The sequence below is a fragment of the Haliotis rubra genome, unplaced genomic scaffold (genome assembly GCF_003918875.1).
Source record: "Haliotis rubra isolate DU_JTF1 unplaced genomic scaffold, ASM391887v1 Scf155, whole genome shotgun sequence".
In the NCBI taxonomy this organism is placed as follows: Eukaryota; Metazoa; Mollusca; class Gastropoda; order Lepetellida; family Haliotidae; genus Haliotis; species Haliotis rubra.
Window position 1 is genome coordinate 1,652,688 of NW_025765503.1, and position 19,254 is coordinate 1,671,941.

General features: G+C 39.1%; 1 long non-coding RNA gene across 1 annotated transcript; it reads left to right on the forward strand.

The window, feature by feature from the left end:
* Positions 1–284: 284 nt before the first annotated feature.
* On the forward strand, positions 285–18,068 carry LOC124270787. The gene is made up of 3 exons (XR_006896875.1): positions 285–472; positions 6,319–6,321; positions 18,059–18,068. It is a non-coding gene; the product is annotated as an uncharacterized LOC124270787 (long non-coding RNA).
* Positions 18,069–19,254: the final 1,186 nt, after the last annotated feature.

The following is a 19,254-nucleotide window of genomic DNA, read 5'->3' on the forward strand; positions in this document are numbered from 1 at the left end:
CATGTTGTCTGAGGGTCAGGTACATTTTAAGGAAATGTTCGTTTACGCTCTTTTTTCCCTTGATTACATCCTGCAAAATTGTTCCTGAACAAAAGGGACGCATTATATATTTTTCAAAAGTCTTGCTTTTGTGTAAGATATCATGGTTTTGTTGATAAACTGCACATACAATATTTTGAGTCTATCAACACTGATTATTCTTACTAACGAAGGGTATACTGCTCGTGTTATCAAAAATCTTATTTTAACGAGAAATATATACAAAACAAGAGTTAAAGGGGAAGTGTACACGAATAAATCACATTTATTCTTATGTGAATCAAAGTGAACTGTTTTAATTAGTTAATACCAATGTTTGAAAATATACACTCATTTTTCTTACAATGTAAGTTTTACCCTCAAAATAAGTGTTAAAATGTTATGCCGATATGAGGCCTTTGTTTGCCGAGCTAAACAGGCCAGAGTTACCACCGTAATTGGTACCACTTGATTTTAAACTGGTGTCCTGTCCAGTCCCAAATCAAAAGATAATAATACTAAAATTAATGACGTGAAATAAGAATGTAAAATTAATGACGTGAAAGCATAAGAACAGAAAATGTAAGCAGCAGGGCGGATTGATCGTGTGTATTTTCATTCATAACCTAACCTCAATGAAAATACCAAATATGTATAACAATGTTGACGTCTGTATGACATCACTATTGGGAAGCGACTTTTTCAAAATGGCGTGTTCACTGACACGAGTACGCCAGGAAATTTTCGTTGTTTCAAGCAACGTATATGCATAAATGTGACAAGTCTGCTGGTTGTTATTTTCTTTCTGTTTTCATTGTGACCGAGGGAAATAGTCAGAAACTAAGAGAGAAGTACCGTCATCGTTGTGCGTGAGTTTGCGTCAGTCATGGAGTCATGCTTTCAGAAACTATAATTTGTTGTGATGAATCTAGAAAATCATTGGAATACACCTATTTTATTTAAAGGTATCACTTGCTACGATACCTTTCCCATGCATGTTCTAAAACTAATGAGCAAGTGTATGTAACAAGTAGGTGACCGGATACACAGTGTAAACTCTGAGATTGGCTTACATTTCAAACAAGTGGTCTTTTCCTAGCGCGGCATCTTATATCCTCGATATATTTCGTTAGAACTCACTGAAACACTTCGTATTGGTGACAGAGTCCATTTGTCAGTTTATTTTGAACTGTATGAGGAATTCAGGGATTCATGTAAGGAAGATGGTGTTGACTTATACAATTAATTTTATGGACGAAACATAACCGACATACATGTGACGTGATTTTATAAACACTCTGAAAATTCACTTTGACGTTAATTGTGTTTGCGTATTTTCCAAAACATTCTCAGCGATTCCCGGTTCATCGACAATGTTTCAGAACGAGCATTGGTGATTCGATCATACAACAAAACTACCGCTGATCACAATGATACGTCTTTTTCTTTTAAATTCAATTCTCCCAGTAAAATTTTACATTTTAATTAAGACATAATAATAATAATGTGTTTATAAAGCGCCTAATATCCACCATAGAGATGCTCAGTGGCGCTGTGACAATATTGGTGAAGGCAAATAGTTCATATAACTTTACAGAAAGGCAGCAGTGAATAGATGGGTCTTTAGCAGAGATTTAAAAGTTTCTTTCGATGAAGCGTTCCTGATTTCCTTTGGAAGCCAGTTCCACAGTTTAGGGCTGGCATAGGAGAAGGCTCGGTCAGACAGTTGGTTTGGAGATCTGTGTTGGGTTGGGAGAGAGCCAGATGAGGATCGGAGACTTCGCTGAGGTACATACACAGAGATGAGGTGTTTGAGATAGTCAGGAAAGTTATCATTGTAGAGGCAGTCATGAGTCAGAATGAGGATTTTGAAGGTAATTCTTGCAGAGATGGGGAGCCAGTGTAGAGACTGTAGTAATGGGGTGATATGGTCATGACGATGAGTGTGGGTGATACATCTGGCAGCAGAATTTTGGATTCTTTGAAGTTTCTGGAGTGATATATTTGGCATATAGTGAATTACAGTAGTCGAGTTTGGAAGTGACAAGACAAGTCTACAAGTGTCAGTATCGAGGTAGTGGCGGACTTTGCTGATGTTATGGATGTTGTAGTAGCAGGCTCTACTGATGGAGGTGATGTGTGCATCCATGGACATATTGGAATCAAGGATGACACCAAGATTCCGGGCATTTTCTGATGGTAGGATGTCTGTGTCACTATATACTATACACTATATAATGTCTGTGTATACTATAAATTACGCAAAACGCAGTAAATGGTGATTTAGTAATGTGTCAAAACTGGCGAGATTTACGATGAATGTACTTTTCAGTATATTTGATCTACAATGAGCGGATATATCATAGAAAAACGAATTTCAAACAGAGTTCAAACTGCAAATTGCATTTATCTGCGTGATGTATTTGGATATGTACTATCGATATCAAAGTGAAGGTGGAAGAGGAGGGACATATCGTAAGATTTATGTAGGAATTTTAGTAAGAAACGTAGAATTCCGGCACATTCACCGATGGCAAGCTAGATGTAGTGCATATACGTTTTAGTTTTTGTGAAAAAAGATACTGTTAGAAAAGGCGACCGACTCGGGTTGAATATGTTATACAATTTGGTTACGTGGTAACACTGTTAGTACAATGTATACGTTTTTTCAAACTGCAATGTCATTACAGTGTAAAACTGACCACATAGTCAGCTGACGGCCAAGCAACCGGTGGATTAAAACAGTAGCCCACGCATCGAGACACAAGAACCACACCTATACCTTCACCACGTGAAATGGGTCTAATAAGGTCTAACGACGTCATTCATTTATCGTTTGGGCACCAATGACGTCATTTCCAAGGGACATAAGCCATGGTGTGTTTATTGCGGACATAGAACTCTCGGTAAATGTTGAAAATATGAATTGTTATAACGCAAAGATAAATTACTTCTGATATATGTACGGGTTTGGGTATAAAACTACTTGATAAACACTTTTTATGATGAAAAAGTGCAAGACCAAAAGGTTAATTTTCGTGTACACTTGCGCTTTAAGACGTTTACAGTTTGAGTACTCTCGTGTTGGAGGCTTAATTCAGTTAAAACTTAATATTGTTTAAAAGGCTGATTTAAGAAGACTTTGTCAACATTTTATGAGCACATCATGACAAAAAATTACCTTTGAGGCCATTAAAACATGCAGGGTGACTTAATCTAAAAGAAAGTCATTTAATGATGTTTGATACTGTTCCTATCAAGATTCATATGTTGATATATTTCCCATGGATGTTGATGGAACATGAGATATATGTGATATACGTGTTCACTAAAACGGTGGTGGCAGTTATACAGTGTGTTATTGGATAAAATAAGTGTGCCATATTAATTGTACATTGATCGTTTGATAACCATACACACCAACGAGTGAGTGAGTGAGTTAATATTTAACGTCACATCAGCAATATCTCAGCCATTTCGTGACGAAAACAATTTATACAATAAAACACACGTACGAAACGTATTAAGATATGGTGAGTGAATGAGTGTGTAATCTTACGCCACAATTAGCGATATACCAGCAATATGACGGCTGGGGATACCAGAAATGGGCTTCACACATTGTGCCGGGTCTTCGGCGTGACGAACGAACGCTTTAATTACAAGGCTATCCCGCCGCCCCAAGAAATAGAAGTAACATACTGCTTGTGTAATAAAATATTGCCTTGTAGTGTAAACTATAGTCTTTCGTAATTGATTTATTTAACCCTACTGTGGTACTAAACCATTTCTTCTGCTACATGAAAACAACATTGCATACACTGTACGTTAGGTTCACGTCAGACGGGATTGTCGTTGTAAATACAATAGGCAATACAAGCCTGTCCATGGTCATAGGAAATATATTTTGACACTCGTGTCCACTGTGCGATTCCGATCAGTATGTATACATGTACATGGTTAAGGTCAAAATAGGAGATTTCGTCGGACATTAATTTTGGTCACTGTTGCGGCATCGGGCTTTTTATTAATATATATCAACATGTCAACAGCTTGGAGGATACTTGGAGTTATTTAAAAATACAGCCATGTATTGCACCAAACGTGACAAAAATTGACATGTTGGTTATTGCCAACAGATCTCAAACATAAAACCACCTACGGATGAAATAGATCGGTCAGTGCCGGAGTAAGGGGCATGCTGGTTTGGTCGTTCACTGTGTCATGTACGTGAACGTCCCACTGTGAACATGACGTGTCAGAAGAATTACAATGCCAGATGTAAGTCAAAGATAACCTCTTCTGTGAGTTGCATGCACTGTCTTCATTTGTATATGTGTGATAAGGTTCAAAGAAATGGTTATGTGATAATGCCACACTCTAGATCTCTGACGTATTAAAACGATGACGTCTAAAAAGGTGTATCGACATGTCTCATTTATTCTGTTTTCGTTCATATTCAGGAAATAAGAAGTACACACAGCAAGTGTAGTTGTTGTCAAATTTGATTGCAAACAAATTGCACTACAAGCAAAAGCATCTGAGAACAACAAAAAAAGCGGCAGAGAATCACAAAATAGACTGAATCAGAGATTACTGTCACAAGTTAGACACCTCGGTCATTGAAAAGATTTTTACTTGATAGTGTATTAATATATGAAATGTTGGAAAGAAGAATGTTAATACCTAGCGCTAATCTTTCTTGTTAAATTACACTTGCCCTCTACCTTCACCCTTCATCCCAGCACTGAGATTATCAACTGAGATTGTTAGTGGATGTATCTTCAAAAGGGGTTACTGTAAAATTATTGTCCTCCTGCGAGGATACGTAAGTCCCAAAACCTTCAAAGTACATGTCAACCTACCAGAATTTTTAAACGTAGCGTTTGTGTGATTTTAAATTGATTAACTTTCCCACAATCGGTATAAATGGTATAAATCGAGCTGGGGTCCATGCAGGTAGCAAAGTTACTGTAAGTCCCCATGGTCCCTAGTATGGTGATTTACCTTCGGTTGCTGGCGATCTATTTATATTGTATTGTCCTAATTTGAAATCCAGTTTTAGAGATAGATACTAGTTTTATTTTTGGGTGTCTGTGATATTCTAGTTGGTTTTACTGTCCTTCGTTGACAAGTTTTTAGAGATGTACATGTACTATAGATGAAGTTAGTCGCGATATGGCTGAAATATTGTCGATGTGACTTTAAATTTTAACTCACTCACTCACTCCAACCTGATATATAGTGAGTGAGCACGTTTTTAAACATACATATGTTAGGTATATTGAAATATCAACATATGCAAGAGCCTTCAATTATGATTGCGACCACGGCAATAATGCGGCAATACATACGCACGCACGCACGCACATACATACACACACACACAGACACAGACATACACACACACATACATACATACATACATACATACAGATACTGTGAGTTCTTTCCGCCGCATATAAAGGACATTTCATTAACACATGATACTTATCTTCTGGTACACTTTTACAATAATCACACATAGTTACACTAATGTCATTGTCTTTAGATCTTCTACTTTGAGTTTCTTATATCTTACATCCATTCTTGGTAGTACATGTCTTTACAACGTTGTTTGAAAAGATTTAAAACAATTCACGGTTTCCAACATTTTCATACATCCATACATAAGCAAAGCCATATTGAAAATAACTGATCGTACTGCCGAAGCCCAGTTAACATCTCCATTATCATCTAAACGTTTCAACATATCATACGTGCGACGTGAGAAACGTGTGTCTGGTTGCCGAAGCAGACGTATTCAGAACGAAACAACTCGTGAGATATAATTCACATACAAAGGGTATCTCCCATATTCGGCTAAAACTGCCTTGTTCCCTGTAAAGGTTATTGACAGTTTTCACATAACAAATTTAAACACAGGCATGTTAAGTCTCCTGATAATATATTTGTTACGCCAACGAGTATGCTAGTATAAGTAACGACCAGTTAAATGCATTTCTGGTGCAACTTTACATTTAATACATGGAAGTGTCTACCTTCCTGTGAAAGGTCATTTGAATGAACTGAGCATTAGTTCGGTTTTTGGTTTTTTTTAGTTGTTGTTGTTTTAAACTCATCCTGTTTCTATTTTTAAGACTATGATCACCGTTGTTGACTACACCTGGTGATAGTAGGCAGTCAATATATTACAGGTCTGTTTCTCTTTTTAGCGTTTCTAATGTGTGACACATATTGTACTGGTATTCCTTAGTGCCTAAACGTTTGAAAATATATGTTCATGTGAGAGAAACTAAGCTTGTAGATTTGTCATGTCGGTTCGTTTTTTTTAAGTGAAAGTTCGTCTGTCCTTAAATCTTGCTTTCGTGTCTGGGTTAGAAAATGTACAGTAACATTACTCAAAATTGACCGCAAGCATATCTGATTTTGGAATATTTTTTTAGTGAAATGCAAATACCTCTTTCAGAATAGAGAGAACAAAACAACTTGTGGAGAAAGTGTTAGGATACATTCAACTGATGATAAAAATGCACACTATCGACCTCTGTCAGGTATTTCAAAATTCATATTATCTATCGAAAGAAAACGATACGATAGTTATGTATGTGTTTTTATTCTTTATTTTAAAGAAATATGACACATGTCAAGTAAGAAACCAGGTAATATAAAACACATCCATTCATTCATCAGATATCAAATGTCTTTAGTAGTAATGGCCAGTGGCAACTCCGCCGAATCCGACCTTTCCAATACCAACTCCATTTCCGAACTGGCCGACTCCAAGCCCACCAACACCGTGTCCGGCAGAGAAAGGTCCAACGAGACCATGTCCAGCGACGCCGTGTCCGGTGTGTCCATGGAGTCCATTTCCAACAAGACCAGCTCCATGTACGACGTTCTTACCGTAGCCGTAGTTGTTGTTGTAGGGGTTGTAGCCATAGCCATACCCGTGACCAGCAACACCGTGTCCAACTGCAAGGGGTCCAGCGAGGCCGTTCCCGGTGTGTCCAAGGAGTCCATTTCCTGCAAGACCATTGCCAAGACCGTTGTAGGAGTTGTGACCATAACCGTGTCCCTTTCCTGCAAGACCATTGCCAAGACCGTTGTAGGAGTTGTGACCATAGCCGTGTCCCTTTCCTGCAAGACCATTGCCAAGACCGTTGTAGGAGTTGTGACCATAACCGTGTCCCTTTCCTGCAAGACCATTGCCAAGACCGTTGTAGGAGTTGTGACCATAACCGTGTCCCTTTCCTGCAAGACCATTGCCAAGACCGTTGTAGGAGTTGTGACCATAACCGTGTCCCTTTCCAGCAACAAATCGTCCGTTTCCTACAGCAAAGGGTCCATCTCCGTGTCCGGCGACGAAAGGACCGACTCCGCCAATGCCTTTACCGGGGCCGTAGTTGGTGTTGTAGGGGTTGTAATCGTATCCGTATCCAGTGCCAACAACACCATGTCCACCATTGACGTTTCCGTGTCCAGCAACACCGTGTCCTCCAACAACTGGACCGTGTCCATCAAAGGGACCAGCATGACCGACAAGAGAACCATGTCCAACAAGACCAGCTCCTTGTCCGGCGATGAAGGGACCAGCAACACCTTTTCCGTAGTTATTGTAGCCGTGACCATAGCCCTTTCCACCAACGCCAACGTTGCCAATAATGCCTCCTTTGTTGAAACCAAGACCGAGAGGCCCACCCACGAGAGAGTTACCACGGAGAGGTACCTGAGCAAGGGTGGAACAGACCAGCACGGACAACGCAGCGATGATGACCTGAGGGAAAACGCATTCACCAAATGAGACAAATGTTATACAGCAAAGAGACTCATAAGCGTGTACATTTAGGTTCAGATAATAGGGACCGAAACGGACAATATTTCAAATATATTTTACACATTTTAGACATGATTTACAGTATCAATGACAATTGCGCTGATTTCTAATTACTCTGAAAAAATAATGCACATGGAGGATTTTATCTCGGTCTACCGAACATGTAATTTCAAGTAATGTGTTCAAAAATAATTAAAAGAAAACTTTTAAGCAAATCTGATGAAGTTATTTTTTAATCGAAAGCACATTTGAAACTGCCCAGAAATTATTTATATGTGGATTATATATGGTTTGATGTGCAGTGCTGAAGACAGTTATATTTGACTGTCAAAATTGTTTCTCTCTTTTAGTAAGGGTAAATCGAATGTTTGTAAAATGAAGGGCATCTTACAAATTACTGAATGTAACGGTGAAAAGAATCAACTTTGACGAAAAAAAATATAACAATGAACAGGGCTCATTAATTATCAGACATAATAGATTTTTCCGTTAAAGTAACACATAGCTCGGAAGTGTTTTACCTTCATTTTCGCAGGAGCTGTGGAGACAGTTAATGATGACCAGAGCAAGATGGGGATGCTGATGATAAAGACAAGAGGCGCGATCCTTATAAAGGAACGTCTCCGGCTGTTAAAATTAGCATATTATTTGAAGAGAGTATACAAAATGCGAATACTCACCAGGGTGTCCATCGTAAACTTTAATGAAGGGTCGCATGGTCGTTGGGAGTGTCCTTTGAACGTCATTACCTCATCGCAGTCTCCTTATTCATATTGCCCCGGGGTCATACGGTGCTGCTACTACTACATGTTTTTGTATCTATGTTGTCATCTACATCGTGTAATGATAAATTCTTTAAACAATCTATTGATGAATTACTTATCTGATAAGTTTGTCATGTGTGAGAAATGAAAAACCGTACAGATGATTAAATATATTTGCGTTTGAAAAGGTCCCGTGTTTTTAGAGAAGCATTTTCAAACCATCATGACAGCAATCATATGGGTTCATGTTTATTAGATTGATACTTTCATGCTCGTTATTTGATACTTAGTTAAAACTACAATATATTCACGAGGCTGTTGAAAAGGTTTCCAGCGTTGGAGGCTGGCAGCTTTTCAAAGGCGATGACGGCAAAAATATTACAAACATTTTGAAAAACAGTCACCTTGAGTCATGGACTTGCCTACATACTTAAAAGTAGTAAATTGTTACTTTATATTAATATGGATCGTGTCCGAAATCCGGAACATGCAAATGTAATAATGAAAGGTCATTTAGACACGTGTGATCTTCTTCATTTTACCAAGAAGTCAAATGTTTTCGTAACTGCATTGTTTGTCGAATGCATTGAACGAAAAACGCCCCTTACTGACCTCGGCCTCGGTCTGTAACTTTCTTATTTCTACAGTGGGTGTAGAAGAAAAGACAGATGTAGTACATTATATGTATATGCGCCTGAACTATAAATCCGTCTACTAGACTGCGATGAACAACTGCTGTAAATGAGGGAGCTAAGACATGCTTCAGTGTAACTGCACGATAACTAGATTTTGTCAGGATGGCGACAGGAACATGTGATGCAGTGTGCATGTTGTCATTGATGAAGAGTGTAAATAAAATAATCATACGCTACCCTGGAGAATACTTGATTCATCTGATATGGCATAACTGTATATGATGCAAGTGAACATCATGGTTGCAGAAAACCGTCCTCTGGACTAACCCACTGCACTACATGTCTGAACAATAATTGAGAAACAAAATCAATGGCATGCCTGCTGTGTAATATTAATATATGTTAGAGGCGACTATCTAGATCACATGCAGTGCCGTAGGATATTGCTCACAATATCGGTCCCTAGTTGGTCTTGTTCAGAGTTGAATATTGTTCATTTATAAACCGTCGTCCAACAGCAGAGTGAGGAGCTCACCAACAATTAAATCATGTAATTGCATTCTTTACATGGTATTTATGATAAATAAATAGTATATTCCTCTATAAAATACTCCCCAGGCCACGTTTTCACTTTCTAGCATTCGATAAGCCTTACACAAAATGAGAGTGAAACATTAGCTGACATCATAACGAAATATACCGTGAATTCAGATTGTCGTCACAATTAGATTATATAAGATACATTTCAATTTCAATGAAAACACACCACCAAACTAGCCAGCCAGCCAGCCAGCCAAACGTAATATTGTTATATTTCATATCCATTTTGTTGAACATCTCGTGACTGCAATGCCGATAACGTTTATAAGTAGAAGGCACGAGCAATGTAAGTCTTGGATATGGAATATGAATACAAAGATTTTGGAGTTGAAATATCAGACAACCAATCTTGGAAATACGTATCGGTAAACGCTGTTTTACCATTATACAGTCAAACATGGTTGTGTCGACCTTTGATATGTCGAACACAAGGTTGTTTCGAAGTAAAATCTTTACTTAGGCAGTAGTTTTCCAACTTCGGATCACTCGATGGTATTATAATTAACCAATAAACCATGCCCTTACTTCGCGTGTCAGGGGGTGTTAGATCCTGAATAAGCAAAATCAGCAGTTTTCATGAGCACATTAATTCAATAGAACGTCCTGTGGAGACGACCAAGGGTATATAAAGCCAAATAATCTTGTCTTCAGCAGAATCGTCCTCTTCCCAACAACATCCACTCTCAATCATGAAGGTAAGTTTCATTCTAAAAGCTGTAGAAACCACACATTATACAATATTTTGATAATATATTTTCGAATATTTTTACAGCATACATAGTGAAGATGCAATGAGATGTTGGTTATGTAGAACTAATAATGACACCTACGAGGGTCGATAAAAAATTACGTAGATTATGTATATTCTCGATTACCAAAGTTTGAAAAGATTCCATTTTATTTAGAAGGAATCAGTACCAAAGCCATGTCCAAAATTTTCACATATGTGTGTACTGTGGTTAACGACATATTATTCATCACAACACATTGGGGTATAATATTTCTAACAAAATTTAAAATGAAAAACGATCTGTCATTTGGTACCTTTTGGATAACGGTATGCCCTCAGATAATATCATATAAACTATGTTCAGTACAGTATTGGATGACTTACCGTCATAGTCAACAGTCACAAATTTGGATTAGTCGGGGGCTGTCTTTTAAGGATACACCTATTTTAATCTTTCAAAAACATTGTGTTCAGATATTCAGGCTGGTGCTATTTATTATATATTGTGAGCTGACACTTGTGTGACCATTAAGTATTTAGTTTTAACCCTTGGCATCATGTATGACAAAGTGAAAACATAAGTTATGTCCCTATGATTACGTCATCTGAAAGGGGATGGATGGTGTCTCCAAAACAAGCTTTCAGTAAATATGAGAGGGGAGGGGGTCACTTTAACAAGCGATTGTAGTTTCAGTTTTCGTTTTTATGCACTTTAATATCTAAATTTGATTCTAGCGGACTTCTATCAATCTCAAACACACAAAACGTCTCTTGCATATTTTGTTTCCTGAAGTTTGCTTATCATTGATTTAGCATCATAATCGTTCAAAAATTACTCCATTCTAATAGAAATACAAGTTCAGTCTGTGTATGGTTGCCATTGTACTTGTGTATAGGTGTATATTTTACGTAGTTCTGTGTTAACATAGGTTTACATTATATCAAGCAGGAAGATATATGAATGTCATTTCATTACAAACATGTATTGTAAATAAGCACCTATTGTTTTCTCAGGTCATCGTCGTTGTATTGTCTGTGCTGGTGTGCTCCACCCTGGCTCAGGTGCCTCTCATCGGTGGAGGTCTTGGAAATGGTGCTTTCGGTTTCGGTTTCAACAACGGTGGTATTGCAGGAAAAGGCTACGGCTATAACAACTACGGATACGGTAAAGGCTCTGGTGCCTTTGGTGGCGTTCTTGGTGGTAACGGACTTGCAGGTCTTGGCGGCGTTGTTGGTGGACACGGACATGCTGGACATGGCGGCATCGTTGGTGGACGTGGCATCAATGGAGTCTTCGGTAACGGACTTGCTGGTCATGGAGGCATCGTTGGTGGACTTGGTCTTGCTGGTCACGGTGGCATCGTTGGAGGACACGGTGTTGCTGGTCACGGCGGTATTGTTGGTGGGCGTGGCGTGAATGGAGTGTTCGGTAACGGACTTGCTGGTCATGGAGGCATCGTTGCTGGACACGGTCTTGCTGGTCACGGTGGCATCGTTGGAGGATACGGTGTTGCTGGTCACGACGGTATCGTTGGTGGACGTGGCGTCAATGGACTCTTCGGTAACGGTCTTGCTGGACATGGTGGCATCGTTGGGGGACACGGTGTTGCTGGACATGGCGGCATTGTTGGTGGACGTGGCGTCAATGGAGTCCTCGGCAACGGACTTGCTGGTCATGGAGGCATCGTTGGTGGACATGGTCTTACTGGACATGGTGCCATCGTCGGTGGACGTGGCATCAATGGAGTGTTCGGTAACGGTCTTACTGGACATGGTGGCATCGTTGGGGGACATGGTCTTGCTGGACATGGTGGCATTGTTGGTGGACATGGCGTCAATGGAGTGTTCGGTAACGGACTTGCTGGTCATGTCGGCATCGTTGGTGGACATGGACTTGCTGGACATGGTGGCATTGTTGGTGGACGTGGCATCAATGGAGTGTTCGGTAACGGTCTTACTGGACATGGTGGCATCGTTGGGGGACATGGTCTTGCTGGACATGGTGGCATTGTTGGTGGACATGGCGTCAATGGAGTGTTCGGTAACGGACTTGCTGGTCATGGAGGCATCGTTGGTGGACATGGACTTGCTGGACATGGTGGCATTGTTGGTGGACACGGTGTTGCTGGTCACGGCGGTGTCGTTGGTGGACGTGGCATCAATGGAGTGTTCGGTAACGGTCTTACTGGACATGGTGGCATCGTTGGTGGACGTGGCATCAATGGAGTCTTCGGTAACGGTCTTGCTGGACATGGTGGCATCGTTGGGGGACGTGGCGTTAATGGGGTCCTCGGTAACGGACTTGTTCGTCCCTTCAATGGCGGAATCGGAGTTTCTGGACCTTTCGTCGGAAAATTTTAAGCAGAAACGGCCATTGCTACTAAGATGAGATGTACATTTCTAGAGGGATTAAGTTTTATACTGAATATCTTTTTGTAATTTTGGATGAATAAAAACACATCTATACATACCTACAGCCTTTTTATCATTCTTGACATGCTGTAAGCATATATGTCGTAAAGTGGGATTGCTTTGAAATGGTGAAAAGATTTTTGTTACAATTAGACGGTATATTAAATTGTTAGCGAATATAAATAGCACTACAGATATGGGAATAAAACCCATTTTATACACATAGGACCAGTCAATCAGGCCATTAGCCGACGAATGGAACGCTTTAGCAATCATGCTACTCCGCCGCAATTTGAACAAGTTGAACAATGTTTAATGTATATTCTCAATTGAAGTGTACATAAGCCTTAAAACGCCATTTGTTTGTAAAGTGTGCAGTCTACCAACAGTCTATAATTACTACGGACAGTCCTAACTCAGAATAAGGGAATGGAAAAAGTCCTAAAAAGTCCTATATTATTTACCTAAGCATGTTCTTTTCAACACTCGAGTTATACACTAATTTCTTTCAACTGATACGACTGCTGGTTTTCCTAATGAGGAACTCGTTGGTGGACGTGAGATAGGTCGTTGACTGATGACTTAGGTTTAGGTGGTGGCAAACAGATGACAGTTATTTGGGTGAATATGGGATTCGAAACCAGCGGTGTGTTCTGTTTGCACAATGTAGGGTCGCAAGTTCCATGTTATATGTAGATATAACACATGAACAGCGTTTCAAAATATTTATACAACCTTTACTCGGGTCTTAATTTTTATATGGCCATTTCCATGTTTACTCTCGTCGGCCGTTGATGTTCTAAATCGGTAACCAGTGAACTGCTGACAAAAATAAAGAACCCATTGATGTCATTTGAATGTGCTCGCATAAAATACAACACCTATTACCAAAACATCAGTCTTTTCGTGGTAATCTATTTCCGAAAGCCCCATGACGCACATAGAAGTTGATATTCAAGTATAAGACAAAATATTATGGATGTCAACGTCTTCTTTATTGTATAAACAACGTTCAAGGCTTTTCCTTGCCCCTTCGTCAGGTGAATAGTGCTGACACAAGAAACACACTGTTGGAAACACATAAAGAGCACATGGAAGTCAGAATGCTTTTTTTTTCAGTTCCGGATTTTCACTCACTGCAATACGAATCATTATATCACCTAACGATGGGGCAGGGAAAAGACCAGAAACGTTGTGTTTACAATAACGAAGAAGTTGACATCAATAATATTTTGTCTTTCCACTTTCAAATTTGGCTATGGCTTGGGTTTGGGTCCGGGTTAGAATATTGATCTTCAGTAACCCATGCTTGTCATAAGAGGCGACTAACGGGATCGGGTGGTCAGGCTCGCTGACTTTGTTGACACATGCCATCGGTTCCCAATTGCGCATATCGATGCTCATGCTGTTGATCACTGGATTGTCTGGTCCAGACTCGATTTTTTACAGACCGCCGCCATATAGCTGGAATATTGCTGAGTGCGGCGTAAAACTAAACTCACTCACTCACTCACATAAATCCAAATTGTGTGAATCAAAGCGACAAACCCTTTTCTTCAGCCATAAGAAATCATAAACAGAGTCAAGTGTGCGACTCCGACCAGTGGCACCCGTGGGGGAAACATCGGAAAAGGCTGTCAATTGTTCACCTGAAAAAAACGGGAACCTATGTTACAAGTCAAAATAGGGATGCCACTGTCACTGATGCGTCAATGTGCACAATTCCTCACATTAAACAATTCATGCACCACAAAACGTTTTGAAAGCTTTATTGAGGTCTTGAGTGATGTAGCCTTGATCGGACAACCACATAAAAGTCTTATGACGCCCTTTGATGTCATGGTTAAATGAGCATGCTCGTTTGAACCACAACAGTTGTATATGTCAAAACCAGACATTGCTTTCTCGTCCTCTGCTAATATGTGCAGCATCCTCATCACGCATTCACTCTCCTTTTTCTTAAAAAAAACCAAGTGTCACCATTTTCGCCCAATAAAAGTGAAATGTTTTATGTATCTGATTTGTCTTATTTGTCTTTTTTTTCACTCATTACTCACGTATTGATGTGAATATTAGCAGAACATAACTCAAGATTCATAGACAGGTGAACAGTTAGTATTTTGTCAAGTCACCATGGGCAGCAATGCAGGCTTCAATGCGGCGGGGCATACTACTGTTCTTTCATTTCACCAATATTTGTCAGATTTTTCTTATTGACACTTTCCTTCATAAGTCCCCAAACATTTTCTATTGGATTTAGGTCAGGGCTATAGCAAGGCCAATCTAATAATAAATTCTAAATATGTCCATAGAGCACGTGAGCAGATGGAAGTAAATGTCCCTCGAGAATATCTCGCTCACTGTTCATATTCCCTTCAAATACACAGAGGGGCGTTGCCCCTAACACAGATATGCCACCCCACACGTTAAATTTCGGACTGTACTTTGGGCGCTGATACAAAGGTTTTTTAGTTTGTTTGGTCCAGAATCTCAGTGTATTAGGAAACAGCCACACAGAACTTTCATCTGAGAAAATCACATTGTCCCAGTTAAAATTTCTATGCTGTAAGCACCAGTTCAACCTTCGCTCCTTTTGTTCAGGTCTCATGATCGGTGATGAAATTCCTCGACTTTTCTGCCAACCCATTGCATGCAGCTCAGTTCTAATTGTCTCCTTACAGACAGCCACAGTTCCTCTATCAATCATATCCAGCGTTAAGATTTCTAAACTCCTTCGTTTGTTTTTAGAAACAAGAATACCAAGCCGCCTCCCGTCACCGACAGTCAATTTTCTGGGCCTACCTGCGCCTCCCTGGTGCTCAATGCCATATCCGTTTGCAATATTTTTCAAAACACGATAAACAGTGGACAAAGGGATGGCTGTTCTACTTGAAATCACTTAGCTGATCTGATGTCCTTGTTATAATACTCTAAAATCAACTTCCTCTTCTCTAAATCATCCATACTGAGGATCACTGAAAATGTCGTCTGCTAGCAAGTAAACAAAGGAGGATAACTCTTCACAAACTAATGAAAAAGGATTCACGGAGTTGTCTCTCTTGAATGAAACCAAGCACTTTATAGCTGGTCAAGGCTGTTTATACTAGAAATCCAATTAAACATATTCCTAAAATTCTCAATAATTTCTGGTCACACTATATTTGTATAAGATACGATGTTTTATTACCCATATGGGAAGGAGGACACACTGGGTTGTATTTTTCTTGTAAGTCCCTAGGGAGTTTACACCTTTTGTGGAAGCTTATTGGCTGTTTCAGAAAATAAAACAGCTAATCAACGTGTAGGGATATCGCGGGTTTCCTTATTGACAATGAATTTTCATTGTAGCGTTAATCAGATCGAAAACTGACATGGGTAATAAATACAATAACCAACTCGCAAAAGTTCGAGAATTACGTAATCAATCAAAATGATAATCCCCGTCACTCGTTAGTTATTGTCTAAATCTGCAAAGGAAATACTTAAGATCTTTAACACTGATTAATTCATAGAAGATCTTTAACGTTATAGTACTGGTGTTAGCGAAGAAGCAATTTTGTCATGCAAATTTATATGATGCGTGTTCAAATGAATGAGAGTCAGGTGGTGGTCATTTAATATTAACGGCTAATAACAACACTACATACGTGCTAGTTGAAACAAAAATGTCATACACCTGCTCGGGTAATGAACTTACCAATATTCTTGAACAGTTCTATCTTTGACTGAATTTAGTCAGATGCACCTACTGGGTTGAACGTCCCAAACATGTGATGCAGTATGTACATATCTAAATGATATCATTGATGAAGATTCGTGTGTAATTGAAATAATCATACATGTTGAGAATATTTGATCTCTCTGATTTGGCATAACGGGTGCAAGTGAACAGTAAAATTGCAGAAAACCTTAATTAGCCCACAGCACTGCATGACTAAATGATAACTGAGAAACAAAAACAATGGAACATCTGTTGTGAAACAGTAATCTATGTTAGAGACGAATATTTAAATCACACGCGGTGCCGTGGGATACTGCCCACAATTTTAGCCGCTAGCTGGTCTCGTCCAGAGTAGAACACTGAGCCGTCGTCCTACTGTACAGTGATTAGCTTAACAACACATAGTTTACATGAATGCATGATGTTCATGATGAAGTAATAGTATATCCCTCAGTAAAATACACCCAACCCAATCCCCTTTTATTCAATTTGTAGCAATCGATAGATGAGAGTGAACTATAACACATTAGTTGTCATCGAGAAAACTAGCGACTGCTTCACAACGACATTCAGATTGTCTTCACTAGATAAAGATAAGATACATTTCAATAGTCCTGTTTTATAAATAATGAACACGCACACCAAACTAGCCGCCCAGCCAGCCAAACGTACTATCGTTATATATTTATATTCATTTTGTTGAGCATCTCATGACTGCAATGTTGATAACGTTTATAAGTAGAAGACACGAGCAATGTAAGTCTTGAATATGGAGTATGAATATTAAGATTTAGGAGTTACGTAGGAAATACGAATCAGTAAACGCTGTTGTACCATTAAACAGTCAAACACCATTGTGTCGACCTTTGATATGTCGAACACAAGGTTGTTTCGGAGGTAGAATCTGGATTCCTGGATTCCTTATGTAGACAATATTTTTCCAACCTCGGATAACTCGAAGTATTGACGTTGGTCATGTCAACTTCGACACAACCGTGTTTGATTGTATTTAAAACCAGGTGTAAATTGAATTGGGTCGACAGGTACTGTCTTACAACTTACTAAGGATAGGATATTTTGGATTGCATGTAGAGCGTTTTAGGACATAAAAAATGATATCTTCTTATAAAAGGATGTTAGAAAGAAAAAGATACTTTCGAAAGTTACATTTCAGTAAACACTTTATCACGTTCGGTATCTTGCCGCCATTTGAGAACTACTACTATATCCGTATCTGTAAACAATAACGATGTTGTACAATGTTTCTCCCATAAAATACCAATATGTTGCGTTCAATAAATAACATACAATTGTCGTTGAAATCGAGGATATTTGTCAAAGTGAATATGACATTGATATTGAAAGTCTGTGCTCTGTAATTCTTCTATGAAACCATTGTTCAAAGCAGTGGCATACTTCATATACCTCCATAGATTATATGAATACTGATGATATTATAATTAACCAATAAACCATGCCCTTACTTCGCGTGTCAGTGGGTGTTAGATCCTGAATATGCAAACTCGACAGCTTTTCATGAGCACATTAATTCAACGGAACGTCCTGTGAGACGACCAAGGGTATATAAAGCCTAATAATCTTGTCTTCAGCAGAATCGACCTCTTCACAACAACATCCACTCTCAATCATGAAGGTAAGTTTCATTCTAAAAGCTGTAGAAAATACACATTATATAATATTTTAATAATTTATTTTCGAATATTTTTACTGCATGCATGGTGGTTGATGGGTTAAGCGAAGATGCAATGGGCCTTTTGTTATGTAAGAACTAACAATGACACGTATAATCGTATGACAGGTGTACTTATGACCGCTTTGAATCGTTCTTGACAAATAGCACAGAATGCCAGCTTCATGTGAAAGAAAACTCCGAAATGAAGCAGGTATGAATTGACGAGCACGGGAATAGTGCTGACACAGGAAACATAATGTTGGAAGCACATAAGGAGCACATGAAAGTACACGTGTTCCTTTATTTATTTCCGGATTTTCACTCACAATGCAGCACAATACATGTGAGGAAACCTGAAAAGACGATAGAAACTCGTGCTCACTTATTTGTTTCCATCACTGTATAATCATGCGAATATACAATTCGAACCGACGGTGGTAGGTTTCTATCGCGACTTTACATACTTTGTATGTTGTACTTTGTGGTGATTTCGTTACATCTGAGGTGCTTTATATAACTCGGGATCAGTTTACCGACATTTGGAGTTGATAATACCGACAATTTGGTTACCTGGGTATCCTTGATTTAGCATCATAATCGTTCAAAAATTACTCCATACTAATAGAAATATAGTCTCAATCTATTTATGGTTGCCATTGTACTTTGTATAGGTGTAATTTAACGTACATCCTGTGTTTACATAAGTTTACTCTATATCAAACAGGATATATTAATGTCATTTCGTTACAAACATGTATTGTAAATTAGCACCTATTGTTTTCTCAGGTCATCGTCGTTGTATTGTCCGTGCTGGTGTGCTCCACCCTGGCTCAGGTGCCTCTCA